General features: G+C 36.5%; 1 non-coding gene across 1 annotated transcript; it reads left to right on the plus strand.

The window, feature by feature from the left end:
* The first annotated feature begins 8,958 nt into the window (after positions 1-8,958).
* On the plus strand, positions 8,959-9,065 carry LOC111755204 (U6 spliceosomal RNA). The gene has a single exon (XR_002789779.1). It is a non-coding gene; the product is annotated as a U6 spliceosomal RNA (small nuclear RNA).
* The last annotated feature ends 2,101 nt before the right edge of the window (positions 9,066-11,166 follow it).

Genomic DNA, 11,166 nt, shown 5'->3' on the forward strand with positions numbered 1-11,166 from the left:
GCTATCTCTTCCTCTTGGATTGTTCCCTTTATGAAGGTGTAGTAAACTTAATCTTTCTCAATCACTCTTGGCTTGAAATTCACTTGGTCTGCAAATACCTACCCTTACTTTTTTCTGGGCTCCTGTTACATGCACTATTGTTTTCCATCCTTTGATTTTCAGCCTATGAATTTATATGGATTCAGCATATTGTTGGATCTTACTTTTTGATCCATTCTGCCAGTCTGTGTCTTTTGATTGGTGAATTGAGAACATTAACATTGATGGTTATAACTGATATGTATTGACTTATTCTTGTCATGTTATTTTCCTGTTGTTGGCTCCCCCTCTTTTTTTCCCCCTTCTCTCTGTTTGTTGGCTTTGCCTAGAATCCTTCTATTGGGGTTCATGGAGTTGTAGTCCATGTTTTCTCCTTCTAGAATGCCCTTCAAAACATTTTGGAATTGGTTTGGTGGTCATAAATTTCCTCAGATGTTCTTTGTCATGGAAGTGTCTTATTTCTCCATCAGTTTTGAAAGATAGTTTTGTAGGATACATCAGTCTGGGTAGAAGAGTGTTTTCCTTTAGAACTTGAAATACTTTACTCCAAGCTCTCCTTGGCTTGAGAGGTTGTGCTGAGAAATGAGCTGTGATTCTGACTGGCTTTCCATTATAGGTGATTTGCTTCTTTTCACTAACAGCTTTTAAGATTCTATTCTTGTGTTGAACTTCTGGAATGTTGACTATAACATGCCTGCTTGTAGTTTTTTTGGATCATTGCTAATTGGAGTTTATATGCCTTGTTTATCTGTATGTCAAATTCTTTTTCTCTACCAGAGAAGTTTTCTGCCATGGCATCTCTGCAAAGTTTTTAAATATCATTTGTGCTGTCTCCTGCTTTGTCATGGACTCAAATCAATCCTAAATTATTCCTCTTTGCCTCTTCTAACAGCTGATGGATTTATTACTCATGGTTCCTTGCTATTTTTAAAAAATCGTTCTTTTGTGATCGCTAACTGCAAACCTGTCTTCTATATCTGAGATCCTCTTCTCACATTGGCTTAATCTGCTATGAATAGTTTCAATGAAATTTTTATTCTCCTGGATATCTGCTTGAATCTGCCTAATGAATTCCACTTCCTTCCTATGCTGAGAATTCATAGCTTCCATAATTTTCTTAAACTCGTCTATTTTCTTGTCTGTATCTGCTCTAGAGTCGTTAAGCATGTTCTTCACTATGGATGCCATCTTTGCAGTTGAGAAAGTATTTCTGATTTGATTTTTCCCAGAGCCTTATTCAATTACTTTGTTATTACCACTTCAGAGAGGCCTGGTAGAAGGCTTTCAGATTGCCCCACTTCACTGCACCTTGGGTTTGCCTTTGGTGAACTGGATATCAGGGGTTGCATCTTGTTTAAGTGTTTTCTCATTTTTTTCCTTTTTTAGTTTAATTCCTAGGTGAAACTTGTCTGTCTTGAGTTGCTTTATTGCTAGTATTTAGAACCCTTAGACAATGACTACTTCTCTCAGTCCCTTCCAGCTGTAAATTGTTTTTGGGTTTTGAGTCTGTTGGAAGACCCCATCTCCTCAATTTGTTGTAACTGAGAGGTGGCTGATTGACCCAGTCCCTGGTTCTTTGGCACAGTCCTGCAGTATTTTCTATGACACTTAGTCAGTCTCAGTCATGGAATAGCAGGGAGAACAGCTGTTTAGAACAATTATGTTACTTTTGGTTGTAGTGGTACCATTAGCATCAAACACAGCCTAGAAAATGACAAATTTAGCTATTAATTTGCCACTTTTAACCATATGAAATGGATTTTGGTTATATAACAAAGTCTAAAATAAACTAAAAAATTATTTGCAACATACAAGTCCTTAATATGACAATTTCACCCTCAGGGGTTAAAATTTAAAGTGAGTTAAGGAGAAACTAGAGAAGTGGGAGAAGAAGAAGAGATTAGAATGAAAGTTGGAGGACAAAGGAGGAGTCATGCTAACTTTAGGAAACTGGTGCAGACGACTGGAGGAAAAGAGAGAAGGAAGAGATAAAAAGAAGAACAAAAAGAACCATGACCACAAAAAGGCTAAAAACAGTGTTCACACTCATATATAAAAACAAGCTCAAACAATGAAGGGGAAAAAAAAAGAAAGAAAACAAAACTACCATCACCACTACCACAGCAACAACAACAAAAAACAAAAACAAAATGGGGAGAGCGGGGGGAAAAGAAAAAAGTCTACTTTCACATTTGTCTCTGCTGTCACTGGTGGACAATGTATGGAGACAGAGTTCCAGTCCATGTTGATCTGTCCTAGAAAGCCAGCAGTAGCTTTTGGGCAGCAGATAATCTCAGTGAGCCTGTACTTTCTGGCCAAGACCAGACTCATTTGACCTGCAGCCATTCAAACACCTTCCTGGGCCTGAGCCCAGCTGGTGGCTACTAGATGGAACCAGCAGCAACTCTGAGTTCTGAGTTCAGAACTCCAAGACGGTTCTGGGTCAATTACTCTCTTGCACAGGAGTACTGAGTCCTCAGCATTCACAACCAGCTAGTGCAGTCCTTCACATTGCTGCTGCCCTCCACTGTGGCAACTCTTCATTGATGCCTCTGAGGTTGCCAGCCATCACTGTGTGCCCCCAGTTTTGACCCACTCCTCTCACACACTGAGTTGGGCTTCAGTTCACATTTCAGATTCTCCCTGGGTCCAGGGGACCCACCTCCTTCTTTCTTGTCTTCCTCACATTGCTATATTCCAGCATCTGTGCAGTGACTCTCAGAGAGACTCTTTCACTGTTGCTTACCACTCTACCATCTTGGTTTAAAAACTGTCTCAACAATACTTATCCGTTTCTTATTTCTGTTTCTGGAGAACTAAAAGCAATGTTATTAAGACAGGCATCTGCTATAATCTTGTCTTCTATCCATCTGTGTTCTATTAGAGAACTACATCAGAGATCAGTAAACTTTTTCTGTGAAGAACCATATACCATAGAATATATACAAACTCAAGAATATTGTATATTTGTATAACCATTTAAAATATAACTGTTTTAAAATGCAGATATCAACAGTTCACTGGAACTTCTGTCTCCTGAGATCACAATCCTAGGATCTGTCTCCCAACCTGGTCTTGTCTTGAGTTCCAAAGGGCTGCACCACAGCCTGTCTTCTTGTCACTTGGTACTAGGAAACCCATAAGAAGGACATCAGATACCCTGGACCCTGGAAATGTGCTATGGATCGAACTCAGGGGCTTGTACATATTAGGATCTGTTAATATTCAGAGATGTGAATATTAGGAGTGGAAATGCCCACTCCTACTCAGTGAAATTTGTATATGAGATCCTACTCAGTGAAGGTTGTATAAGGCTAGCATGTTACAGAACTGCACAAACACTTTTCTCCCAGGTCTAGCTGTCTCTAAGCATTACCTGATCACATGTTTGAAGCACAGCAAAGATACCCAGAATTTGAAGACATAAGAGACTGCAGCCATACATTTAGCTATCTCATCTGAAATATACTGAACACCAGAGAATTCAAACAGGGAGAAACCCTAAAAATGTAAAGAATGCAAAACCTTTAGCAAGAGTTCACATCATAGGAAACAGAAGATAATTCATGCCAGAGAGAAATCCTAAAAATATAAACAACGTGGCAAAGCTTATCCAGTATTTAAGTTTTAGGCAACATCACAAAATTCATATGATGTAGAAATCCCATTGATGTAAAGCATGTGGCAAAGACTTTAACCAGTTTCTATATTTTACTCAGTATTAGAGAATTCATACTGGAGTAAGACCATATAATTGCCAATAATGTGGCAAGGTATTTAATCAATATTTAGTCCTCATTCAAAATCAGAGAATTCATATCAATAGGAAATATTCTGTAGTGATTGAAAAGAACTTTATAAAAAATATAAACCTTGGAACAGTGTAATAGTTACATTGGAAAAATATAATATAGAGCAGCAAAGCCTTTATTCATATGTAACTTTTAATGTATGTAAGAGAATTGCTGGAGAGAAATCATACAAATATGAAAAATATAGCACAAATTGTTATTTAAAAGTTACTGGATATTTTTACTTAATGAGTAGAAAGAAGTAACCCTTACAAATACTAAAAATTAGTGCAGTCCCTCATCTTTGAGGGACAAAAAATTTATGATAAACCTATGTTTACTATACAGTCTGTTTTTAAAACTGGATGAACAACAATTCTGGCACACATCATTGCATCAGAACAAGACTTTCCTGACACTTTACACTGTATTTTTCCCAGAGAAAATACATTGGATCTTGAAAAAATTCCTTGAGGTTATATGTAAAATTTAGTTTTTTAGTGAGTGAAAGTAACTGGTTTTTAATGTGTTAAAACTGTTGAGTATTGAATGACAGAAACTGCTCTGACCTGGGCTTGGATATCCCATAATATCATTCCTACTATCCTCTATTGGTGGAAGCAATAATTAGAGTCAAAATTATAATTACAGTCAAAAGAGGAGGACAAAGACACCACCATTTAGTAAGAAGAATGTCAAAGAATATTTCTTTTGAGACTGAATCTCACTATGCAGTTCAGGCTGGCCTTGAGCTCACTTTGTAGCCCAGGCTGGTCTTGCAATGATCCTCCTGCTTCAGCCTCTTGAGTGCTTACAGGCATATGCCACTACACCTGGCATGTCAGAGAATTTGAGGTCCTGCTTCTAAATCACCATATTTTGGTGATCTCTCGTTCTGTATATTCATCTTTTGGAAATCTATTTCTAATCTCTCTTTTGGATTTGATGACTACAAATTTTTTAAACTTAATATCGATTCATCATTTTAATCCTGGTTTTTAATACTTCCTTCAGCATCACTGACAGCTTTGGTATGAGGTTCTTTCTATTTTCATGCATCTACAGAATGCTGAGTAGCTAGATTATGCCCTTAGCCCTGTTTAAAGATAAAGATTATATACAGTAGAACTAGGACCAGGGTTTGTTGGAATACTTGTCCCATCGTAAAGCTGTCTATATAGTGAATGGTGCTATTACTAACAATAAGCAGGCAGTTGTTATTCCTATACTTTCAAGAGATTCAGTGGTTGATGGTTCACAACACCGTTAGCTTAACAGCGTGGTACTATATTGTTACCACCATATTGTTAATTCATAATTTTTGGTATGTTACATCTCCATTTTTATTTGTCTCATGATTTTTAAAACTTTTCCTTCTGATTTCTTCAATTCATTGGATGCTCAGGAATATGTTGTTTGAACTGTACATATTTGAATTTTCCAGATTTCTTTTTGTTACTGATTTTCTTGTTTTACATTATTGTGGTCAGAAAAGATGATGTTGTTGGTATTTGTTTTATGGCTTAACATACGATCTGTTCTTTGGTAGAAAACAGGGAGGTAGAGTTTTTGGAGATGAGGAAGGAAAGAGAGAAAAGGGAGGTGAAAATACTAATAAAAACACATATTGTTTATTCAGGAAAATGTTCCTTAGGAGTTAAGAAGACTATGTGTTCTGCTGATGTTGTATGAAATGTTTGATCAACACCTATTTAGTATATTTGGTCTATTATGTTATACAGGTCAATTGTTTCCTTCTGATGTTTGTCTAAATGAGCTATCCATTGTTAAATATGGGAACAGAATTGCCACTATTATATTGCTATTTCTCCTTTAGTTGTATTATTATTCACTTCATAAATTTAGGCCCTTCACGTTAGTTCCATGTAGATTTATAATTGTTATGTTTTGATAAACTGATCCATTTGTCATTATACAGTGGCTGTCTATATCTCTGATGACAGATTTTGACTGAAAGCATATTGTCTAATCTATACAGAGGCACTCCTGCTCTCTTGATTATCACTTAGACAAAATATCTTTTCATTCCTTTAGTTTCAGTCATGTATGTCATGGTTATCATAAGGCAGATATTACTTAAACTTTTTTAAAAAGCCATTCATCTTTTTTGTGTCTTTTGATTGATTAATTTAATCCATTTGTACTTTAGGTAGCTATTGATAGATAAAAGCTAACTCTTTGTTATTTTGTTATTCTTTCTGACTCTTTATAGTTCCTTTTCCCTCTGTTCCTTGGTATTTGGAGATTTTTAATTTATTTTTCAGGAGGTTCACAGGTCTCTTTTTAAAGTGTCAGGTATTAGTTTTATCAATTCCCTCTGATGGTATCATGTTTGCCTGATTTTTAGTGATTTGTATAGCTGTGTGATAATGTCTGTGAATTTGAAGGAATAAATGCTTCTATCAGTCTTTACACAGTAGTTTAGGCTGGTAAAGACCTTCCCTTGTTGGGTCTTACATCTGATGGCAATGCCTCTGGAGTCACAATCAGGCAGGGAAAGAGCTAGGTATTGCGACAGCAATGTGTTTTTGTTCTCCTCCTAGGCAAACTCTCTGAGCCTATGAACTAGATACAGGGATGGAAATACCAGGCTGGCTAGAGTAGCATCCATGTTATATGGATGAGAGTACAGGGTGGAAGTGGAGTCTAGATCTCAGTTTGTATTCTCCCAAATGCAACTTCCACCCTATCAGTAAGATTGGAAAAGACAATCAGAACCCCAGTATTCTTGGCCTGCCATGCTTGGGGAAAAGTCTCTGCACTATGAATGGGAGCTAGGTGGAAGAAGGAAGCCTATCTTTTGGCCACATTTGTGAAGAATTTAGCCTCTGCAACTCAAAACCAAGGGAAAGAGAGTTTCCTGCTCATCACGATGAGATACTGTATCTCTAAACTGGGAACTGAATGAGGCCAGAGAAAGCTTCATTTTCCTGGTCACATCCATCCAGAGTGGAGATTTCTTTACCCTTCAGTAGAGGCAGCGAGGAGGGAAGAGTTATATTTCAAACATTACAGATGCCTTTTAAGCAATATTTAAAGGATTTTCTTGAATACATATTTTTTTCTTGCTATCATACTTAATAAAATTTCCAGAGACTTTAAACGTTTGTTTTAAAAATAATGTTGAGCAGTTATAGGTGTTTAATTGATCCATGAAGCTGCCTCACATGCAGTGTGGAAGTGGGACTCCATTTTATTTTAAAAAATTTGAGTAAGTAGTTGACAAACTTTCAGCTAAAACATTTTTGGCTTTTTGTGATAGATGATCTCTTGCAGTTATTCAGTTGTGCAGTGATTGTCCAAAGGCAGCCAGATACATAAATAAATGAGCATGACCGTGTTTCAGTATAAAAACAGATAGTGAGCTAGGTTGGTTCAGATTGCCTCTCCTCCTTTAGATCAACAGAACAAAATATAGGTAGAAAACTTGATTATAATGACATAATTATCAGTTGTACTCAAAGAAAACACAATGAGCCAGACATGGTGGTACATGCCCGAAACTTCAGTTATTGGGGCAGGAAGACCACAAGTTTAAGGTCAGCCTGAATAACAAAACAAAATTAAAGAAAAGAAGACAAAAAAAGAAAGACTTCTCGTATTAATTTAATATGTAGGAATTAATACCATAAGGAATTAATACTGTAAAATGTCCATTCTACATGATTTGTATATTCAATACAATCTCTACTAATATGTCAATGATGTCCTGCACAGAACTAGAAAAAAAAACTCCTAAACTCATATGGAAGGATCCTAATAGGTTCCTGATAGTCAAAGAAATCTTGACTAAAGAGTAAACATGGAAGTATCACAATATCCAATTTCAAAACATGTTTCAAAGCTATAGTAACTAAGACAATATGATGGTGGCATGAAAACAGATACATAAGCTAATGGAGTGGAATACGGACCCCAGAAATAAACTACACATTTATCTATAGCTAACTAATTCTCAACCAAGAGGCCAAAAATGTACATTAGAGAAAGGGCAGCCACTTCAGTAAATGATACTGGGAAAACTGAATAGCCATGTGAAAAGATTTAAACTTGATCCTTGTACAAATATCAACTCTAAATGGACCAAAAACTTAAACATAAGACCCAAAAGTCTAAAACTATTAGGAAAAAAACACGCAAAAAAAACCACTTCAAAACAACAGTTAAACGGGCAGGGGTTTAGCTCAGTGGCACAAGGGCCTGCTCAGGAAGCACAAGGTCCTAAGTTTGATCACTAGTACAAAAAAAAAGTTTCAAATTCCTTGTCTGTAATCCTAGCATTCGGGAGCAGGTGGATCATTGCAAGTTTGAGACCAGCTTGGGCTACAAAGTGAGCTCAAGGCCAGCCTGAACTGCATAGTGAGACCCTTTCTCAAAAGACCAAAAAAAAAAAAAAAAAAAAAAAAAATCAAAACAAAACAAAACAAAAAAACCCAAAAAACCTCAAATTCCTTGCTGGTGTGATGGCACACTCCTGTAATCCCAGCATTTGGGAAACTGAGGTAGGTGGATCATTACAAGCTTGAGACTACCCTGGGCTACAAAGTGAGCTGAAGGCCAGCCTGAACTGCACAGTGAGACCCTGTCTCAAAAGATAAAAAACAAAACAAAACAAAAAAGGCAATAGCCAATGATTTCTTTAGATATGACCACAAAAGTACAAACAGCAAGAGCTAAAATAGACAAATTGGGTTAGATCAGACTAAGAATCTTATGCACAGCAAAAGAAACCTTCAACAGAGTAAAAAAGGCAACCTATAGAATAGCAGAAAATAATCTGCAAACTATTCATCTGACAAAGAATTCAGCACCCTTATATATCTGGAATATAAAAGGAATTCCAGAAACATAACAAAATCTAATTTAAAATGGGCAAATGGACCAGGTATGGTGGCACACATCTGTAATCCCAGCACTTAGGAGGCTGAGGCAGGAGGATCCCCACGAGTTCAAGGCCAGCCTGGGCTACAAAGTGAGTTCAAGGCCAGCCTGGACCAAACAAAAACAAAAACAAACAAACGAAAATAATAAAAATGGGCAAATGATCTGAATAGACATTTCTCAAAAGAATTAATACCAACAGACGATACATCATATTAAGAATGCTGTGCTTGTTTCAGCAGCATGTATACTAAAATTGGAGTGATACAGAGAAGATTAGCATGGCCTCTGAGCAAGGAGGACATGCAAATTCATAAAGTGCCCCATATTTTTAGAGAAGTCAGTGCCTCCTGAGAATCAGCCATGCCAGGACTGGGAGGACCCACCAAGAAGCCAACTAGCCAGCCTTTCTAGTAAGCTGCACAAGTTGTGTGGGTGCCAGGCACAGAAAAGTCAGTAGCACCTCCCGTGAGCCTACTGGTGTGTGGGCTGAGAATCAAGCCTCACCCCCACCCCCATCCCCACCCCCAGTGAGCATTCGCTGGTTTGGAGGACAGGCGGAGTTAGCAACTAACCTATATAAATCAACTAAATGCTTGCATTGTTTGGTTGATTTTGCAGGCCTAGTGCTGGTGGTCTGAGCCTCTCTTGGGAGGATGACAGCATTCAATATAGCAAATATGGGGATTTCCTTCTATCTTGTCTTTGAAATCCAGTATTGTTTTCACTGTTTTGCTCTGCTTTGATTGGTTTTATTCTGTTTTGTTTTTGGTTTGATTTTGCTATACCTGATGGAATAGACAACTATTCTGAAGATAACATGATATACTATGATAGCTATTGTTGTTTTCCTCTGCCTTGAAGTTCTATATCAATTTTGTTGCTTTGTTTTGATTGGCTTTGTTCTGTTTTGTTTTGTTGGATTTTACTATCTTTAAAATAAAAAATAAATAAAATAAAAATGATAAATGTCATTAGCCATTAGGAAAGTTTAAATCAAAGCCATTGTGCTATATCATCTTATCCCAGTCAGAATGTTCATTATCAAAAAAGACAAGAAATGTTTGTGAGGACATAGATAAAAGGAAATTCACACATTAGTGGGAGAATAAGTTAATGTCATATGGAAAACAATCTAAAGGTTCTTTAAAAACTAAAAATAGATGTATTTAGGATGCAGCAATCCTACCTTGGGTATATATCCAAAGTAACTGAAATCATACCAAAGAGATACCTGTATTTTATTTAAGCAACATTTACAACTGCTACAGTATGGAATCAACCTAGGTATCTACTGGCAGATGAATGGATAAAAAAATGTGGCTTATACACACAATACAATATTATTCAGCCATTAAGAATAAAATCCTAAAAAAAAAAAAATCAAAAGAAGAGTAAATCTCGGGCCATGCAGTGCCGGGAAGAGAAACAAGAAGCCAATTCACCCTTACTGTGAGCCAGCTGGTGTGTGGGCTGGGACACAGGAAGAGCCCCTCCCCCAAGCAAACAGCTGATTCGGAGGATCATAGACTGAGCTGATGGCAAATGAGGTACAAAAACAGCTTAATTCTTGTATTGTTTGATTGACTTTCAAGGCTTAAAGCCAGTAATCTGAGCATCTCTTTAGAGGATAATAATATGTACTGTAGCAACTATGGGGGATTTCCTTCTGTCTTGTTTTTGAAATCAGATATTGTTCTCACTGTTTTGTTTTGTTTTGTTCTATTTGTTTTGTTTTCTTCAGTGTTCTGTTTTGATAGGCTTTATTTGGTTCTGTTTGATTTTATGATGTCTGATGATATGAGCAATAATTTTGAAGATAACAAGAGGCATTATAGTAACCATTGTTGATTTCCTATTATCCTGTTTTGAAGTCCTGTATTGCTTTCCCTGTCTTCTTTTGATTGTTTTATTGTTTTATTTTGTTTGGTTTTATTCTCTTTAAAATAAAATTTTAAAAAAAGAATAAAATCCTGTCATTTGCTGCAAAATTTATGAAGCTGGAAGACATTATGTTAAATAAGGTGGACACAGAAAGACAAATATAACATGATTTCTCCAAATGTACAATAGTGATTGCTGGGGACAAAAAGGATATGTGAGGGACAGAATAGAGGGATGTTAGATAAGGGTTTCCAAAACACAGAAGAATAAGTTCTAATGTGCCATACCACAGTAGGTTGATGAAAGTTCACGAGAGCCTATTATCTATCTAATGAAGAACCTGAACAGAGGAGCTCAAAGTCTCCAGACATAGAGAAATGATGAGGGAGATGCTAAGTGCACTAATTTGATCAGTGCATGCTGTTGCATGTGCTGAAATATGATACTGTATTGACATATGCAATGATTACATATTAAAAATTAAATTTAAAGAATTAGAACATTTAAAAATATTATTAAAAGAACTAGTATACAAGAAAATTTTTTAAAA

The sequence above is a fragment of the Cavia porcellus genome, unplaced genomic scaffold (genome assembly GCF_034190915.1).
Source record: "Cavia porcellus strain 051 isolate PalLab524CR breed Dunkin Hartley unplaced genomic scaffold, mCavPor4.1 scaffold_1, whole genome shotgun sequence".
NCBI classification, from domain to species: Eukaryota; Metazoa; Chordata; class Mammalia; order Rodentia; family Caviidae; genus Cavia; species Cavia porcellus.